General features: G+C 30.3%; 1 protein-coding gene and 1 long non-coding RNA gene across 13 annotated transcripts in view; one reads left to right on the top strand and one right to left on the bottom strand.

Moving 5' to 3' along the window:
• The window catches only part of fbrsl1 (fibrosin-like 1), a 546,240-nt gene that overhangs the window by 266,091 nt on the left and 274,149 nt on the right, over positions 1-6,000 (bottom strand). The window lies entirely within an intron of this gene.
• LOC108413211 overlaps positions 1-6,000 on the top strand; it is a 75,166-nt gene that overhangs the window by 1,003 nt on the left and 68,163 nt on the right. The gene's annotated exons all lie outside the window — the stretch shown is intronic.

Here is a 6,000-nt window from a genome sequence, read left to right as displayed (position 1 = left end):
CCTATTCTAGTACATAGGAGTGTGTATTTGAGCCCTTTGTAGATGAATGTCTCCTATTCTAGCAAACAGGAGTGTTCATTAAGATTCTTTATGGACTAATATCTCCTATTCTAGTGTATAGGAGCATTGATTGGGGTCGTTTATGGACTGATATCTCCTATTCTAGTGTGTAGCTGCGTTTATTGGCATCACTTATGAACTAATACCTCATGTTCTAACATATAGGAGTGTTTATTGGGGTCATTTATGGACTAAAATCTCCTGCTCTACCACATAGAAGCTTTTATTGGGGTCGATTATGGACTAATATCTCCTATTACAGAGTATAGGTGTGCTAATTAAGGTTCTTTATGGAGTAATATCTCTTGTAGCATATAGGTGAGTTTTTAGGGTGATTTATGAAGCAAAATCTCCTATTCTACCATATACTGATGTTTAGTGAGGCTGCTCATGGGTTAATATCTCCTTTTCCAGTGTTTTGGAATGTTATTGGAGTCGTTTATGGACTAATATCTCCCATTCTAGTGTTAGGGAGTGATATTAGGATCATTTAAGAACCAATATCTCCTATTCTAGTGTATACGACTGTTTATTGAAGCTGTTCATGGGCTACCATTTCCTTTTCTAGTGTTTTGGAATGTTATTGGAGTCTAATATGGACTAATACCTCCCAGTCTAGTGTTTGACAGTGATATTAGGACCATTTAAGAACCAATATCTCCTATTCTAGTGTATAGGACTGTTTATTGAGGCTCTTTATGGGCTAATATCTCCTTTTCTAATGTTTTGGAATGTTATTGGAGTCGTTTATGGACTAATATCTCCCATTCCAGTGTTTGACAGTGATATTAGGGTCATTTAAGAACCAATATCTCCCAGTCTAGTGTTTGAGAGTGATATTAGGGTGATTTAAGAACCAATATCTCCTATTCTAGTGTATAGGACTGTTTATTGAGGCTGTTTATGAACCAATATCTCCCAGTCTAGTGTTTGAGAGTGATATTAGGATCAATTAAGAACCAATATCTCCTATTCTAGAGCATAGGCGTGTTTACTGCGGTCGTTTATGACTAATATCTCCCAGCGTATAGAAGTTTCTGTTTACTATAATACTTTAGTACTCGATGCAGAAAAGACAACACGACCATTCAAAATACAGACCCTCAAAAGGAGAGCAGACTTTACCGTCTGAAACTCTAGAGCTGTAGGATCTAATCACCCATCAGAGACACATTCAAGCCTGAAGTTCACGAACAGGAAAGTAAACAAAACAAACAAACATGGCAGACGACGTGAAATTAGCAGAATAAGGACCGAAGTCCTCGGTTAGAAGTGGCGCTCGTCACATTTCATTTAGCCCCAAATATTTCCTCTTCATGAAAAGAAATTTATCATAAGCCCAGACACATTTACGGAACACAGAACCACATTACCAGAGAAACATTTTCAGTCGCGTTCTACAAAAGGGTGCATCTGGGTGAAGTGGAATTTAATTTGATTAAACTTCCTGGTATAATTGGCTCCGTTTCCTGCCTCGCGAAAACACAGTTGGCTGTCGCGCTGAGAACTCAATCAAGCCGCATTACATTTCTATCTGATAAAAATGTAATTGATTTGAAAGCAGACAGGATGTATAAGTACATGAGTGCGGGGACCCAGCGGGGAGCAGCCGGCGGGCCTACGGGGAACTCATTAACTCGCTCTCCGAATCGCTCAACATTAACGAGCCGACGCCGAGCGACAGCGGATCCTCCATCGCAACTTCTGAAGTGTTTACTTACGTAAACTAAAGACAACAACAACAACAACAACAGCAGCAACAGCAGCGACAGAACAGGGGGATTTAAAAAGCATTATTTCTCAGGTAGCCAAATGACGACAGTAACTCGGCTCAAAGTCAAACCTGTCCGAGAAGAGATTCAGATCAACGTCTCTGCGTTCACAGACAAACAGAATCGAAGAACTGAGACGTTACAGCTGGTCTTACAGGCTCAGAGTAACTTCAGCCATCATAGAGAAGCTAGCAGCGTAGGCTACAACCAGCAATGCCAAGGGTGGCTTGCTAGTTCGGCCTGCGCTACACTGATGAAATCTGCACATCGAGTGATGATTCTGGCACATTTTAATATCTGGCAGGTCACTTACGAACTAATACCTCCTATTCTAGTGTATATGAGTGCTTATTGGGCTCAATTATGGACTAATATCTCCTATTCTAGTGTATAGGAGTGTTTATTGGGCTCAATTATGGACTAATATCTCCTATTCTAGTGTATAGGAGTGTTTATTGGGCTCCATTATGGACTAATATCTCCTATTCTAGTGTATAGGAGTGTTTATTGGGCTCCATTATGGACTAATATCTCCTATTCTAGTGTATATGAGTGTTTATTTGAGTCCTTTATAGATGAATGTCTCCTATTCTAGCAAACAGGAATGTTCATTAAGATTCTTTATGGACTAATATCTCCTATTCTAGTGTATAGGAGCATTGATTGGGGTCGATGATGGACTGATATCTCCTATTCTAGTGTGTAGCTGCGTTTATTGGCATCATTTATAAACTAATATCTCATGTTCTAGCACATAGGAGTGTTTATTGGGGTCATTTATGGACTAAAATCTCCTATTACAGAGTATAGGTGTGCTAATTAATATAATTATATACTAATTGACTAATGAGTGTTTATACTTATATACTAGATTACTAAACTGAGCATTTATAGTTATATACCAGTTTACTAAACTGAGTCTTTATAATTACATTTATGGCATTTGGCTGACGCTCTTATCCAGAGTGACTTACAATTTGATTTTTACACATGTAAGCGAAGGTGATGTTAGGAGTCTTGCCCAAGGACTCTTATTGGTATAGTGGAGGGTGCTGCCCAGGTGGGGGATTGAACCCCAGTCTACAGTGTAGAAGGCAGAGGTGTTAACCACTACACTAACCAACCACTACACTAACCAAACAACTAATTATATACTAGTTTACTAATCTGAGTATTTATAATTATATACTAGTTTACTAATCTGAGCGTTTATAATTATATACTAGTTTACTAACCTGAGTGCTTATAATTATATACTAGTTTACTAATCTGAGTGTTTATAATTATATACTAGTTTACTAATCTCAGTATTTATAATTATATACTAGTTTACTAATCTAAGTGTTTATAATTATATACTAGTTTACTAATCTCAGTATTTATAATTATATACTAGTTTACTAATCTGATTATTTATAATTATATACTAGTTTACTAATCTAAGTGTTTATAATTATATACTAGTTTACTAATCTGAGTGTTTATAATTATATACTAGTTTACTAATCTCAGTATTTATAATTATATACTAGTTTACTAATCTGAGTATTTATAATTATATACTAGTTTACTAATCTAAGTGTTTATAATTATATACTAGTTTACTAATCTGAGTGTTTATAATTATATACTAGTTTACTAATCAGAGTGTTTATAATTATATACTGGTTTACTAATCTGAGTGTTTATAATTATATACTGGTTTACTAATCTGAGCGTTTATAATTATATACTAGTTTACTAACCTGAGTGTTTATAATTATATACTAGTTTACTAATCAGAGTGTTTATAATTATATACTAGTTTACTAATCTGAGTGTTTATAATTATATACTAGTTTACTAACCTGAGTATTTATAATTATATACTAGTTTACTAATCTGAGTGTTTATAATTATATACTAGTTTACTAATCTGAGTGTTTATAATTATATACTAGTTTACTAACCTGAGTGTTTATAATTATATACTAGTTTACTAATCTCAGTATTTATAATTATATACTAGTTTACTAATCTGAACATTTATAATTATATACTAGTTTACTAACCTGAGTGTTTATAATTATATACTAGTTTACTAATCTGAGTGTTTATAATTATATACTAGTTTACTAATCTGAGTGTTTATAATTATATACTAGTTTACTAACCTGAGTGTTTATAATTATATACTAGTTTACTAATCTGAGTGTTTATAATTATATACTAGTTTACTAACCTGAGTGTTTATAATTATAAACTAGTTTACTAATCTAAGCGTTTATAATTATATACTAGTTTACTAATCTGAGCGTTTATAATTATATACTAGTTTACTAATCTGAACATTTATAATTATATACTAGTTTACTAACCTGAGTGTTTATAATTATATACTAGTTTACTAATCTGAGTGTTTATAATTATATACTAGTTTACTAATCTGAACATTTATAATTATATACTAGTTTACTAACCTGAGTGTTTATAATTATATACTAGTTTACTAATCTGAGTGTTTATAATTATATACTGGTTTACTAATCTGAGCGTTTATAATTATATACTAGTTTACTAACCTGAGTGTTTATAATTATATACTAGTTTACTAATCTCAGTATTTATAAATATATACTAGTTTACTAATCTGAACATTTATAATTATATACTAGTTTACTAACCTGAGTGTTTATAATTATATACTAGTTTACTAATCTGAGTGTTTATAATTATATACTAGTTTACTAACCTGAGTGTTTATAATTATATACTAGTTTACTAATCTCAGTATTTATAAATATATACTAGTTTACTAATCTGAACATTTATAATTATATACTAGTTTACTAACCTGAGTGTTTATAATTATATACTAGTTTACTAATCTGAGTGTTTATAATTATATACAAGTTTACTAACCTGAGTGTTTATAATTATATACTAGTTTACTAATCTGAGTGTTTATAATTATATACTAGTTTACTAATCTGAGTGTTTATAATTATATACTAGTTTACTAACCTGAGTGTTTATAATTATATACTAGTTTACTAACCTGAGCGTTTATAATTATATACTAGTTTACTAATCTGAGCGTTTATAATTATATACTAGTTTACTAACCTGAGTGTTTATAATTATATACTAGTTTACTAATCTGAGCGTTTATAATTATATACTAGTTTACTAATCTGAGCGTTTATAATTATATACTAGTTTACTAATCTGAGCGTTTATAATTATATACTAGTTTACTAATCTGAGTGTTTATAATTATATACTAGTTTACTAATCTGAGTGTTTATAATTATATACTAGTTTACTAACCTGAGTGTTTATAATTATATACTAGTTTACTAACCTGAGTGTTTATAATTATATAGTAGTTTACTAATCTGAGCGTTTATAATTATATACTAGTTTACTAATCTAAGTGTTTATAATTATATACTAGTTTACTAACCTGAGTGTTTATAATTATATACTAGTTTACTAATCAGAGTGTTTATAATTATATACTAGTTTACTAATCTGAACATGTATAATTATATACTAGTTTACTAATCTGAGTGTTTATAATTATATACTAGTTTACTAACCTGAGTGTTTATAATTATATACTAGTTTACTAATCAGAGTGTTTATAATTATATACTAGTTTACTAATCTGAGTGTTTATAATTATATACTGGTTTACTAATCTGAGCGTTTATAATTATATACTAGTTTACTAACCTGAGTGTTTATAATTATATACTAGTTTACTAATCAGAGTGTTTATAATTATATACTAGTTTACTAATCTGAGTGTTTATAATTATATACTAGTTTACTAACCTGAGTGTTTATAATTATATACTAGTTTACTAACCTGAGTGTTTATAATTATATACTAGTTTACTAATCTGAGTGTTTATAATTATATACTAGTTTACTAACCTGAGTGTTTCTAATTATATACTAGTTTACTAATCTAAGTGTTTATAATTATATACTAGTTTACTAATCAGAGTGTTTATAATTATATACTAGTTTACTAATCTGAGCGTTTATAATTATATACTGGTTTACTAATCTGAGCGTTTATAATTATATACTAGTTTACTAATCTGAGTGTTTATAATTATATACTAGTTTACTAACCTGAGCGTTTATAATTATATACTAGTTTACTAACCTGAGCGTT

This window comes from Pygocentrus nattereri, chromosome 20 (genome assembly GCF_015220715.1).
Source record: "Pygocentrus nattereri isolate fPygNat1 chromosome 20, fPygNat1.pri, whole genome shotgun sequence".
In the NCBI taxonomy this organism is placed as follows: domain Eukaryota; kingdom Metazoa; phylum Chordata; class Actinopteri; order Characiformes; family Serrasalmidae; genus Pygocentrus; species Pygocentrus nattereri.
The sequence above is the reverse complement of the archived record's forward strand: the minus strand, read 5'-3'. Positions and strand labels throughout refer to the sequence as shown.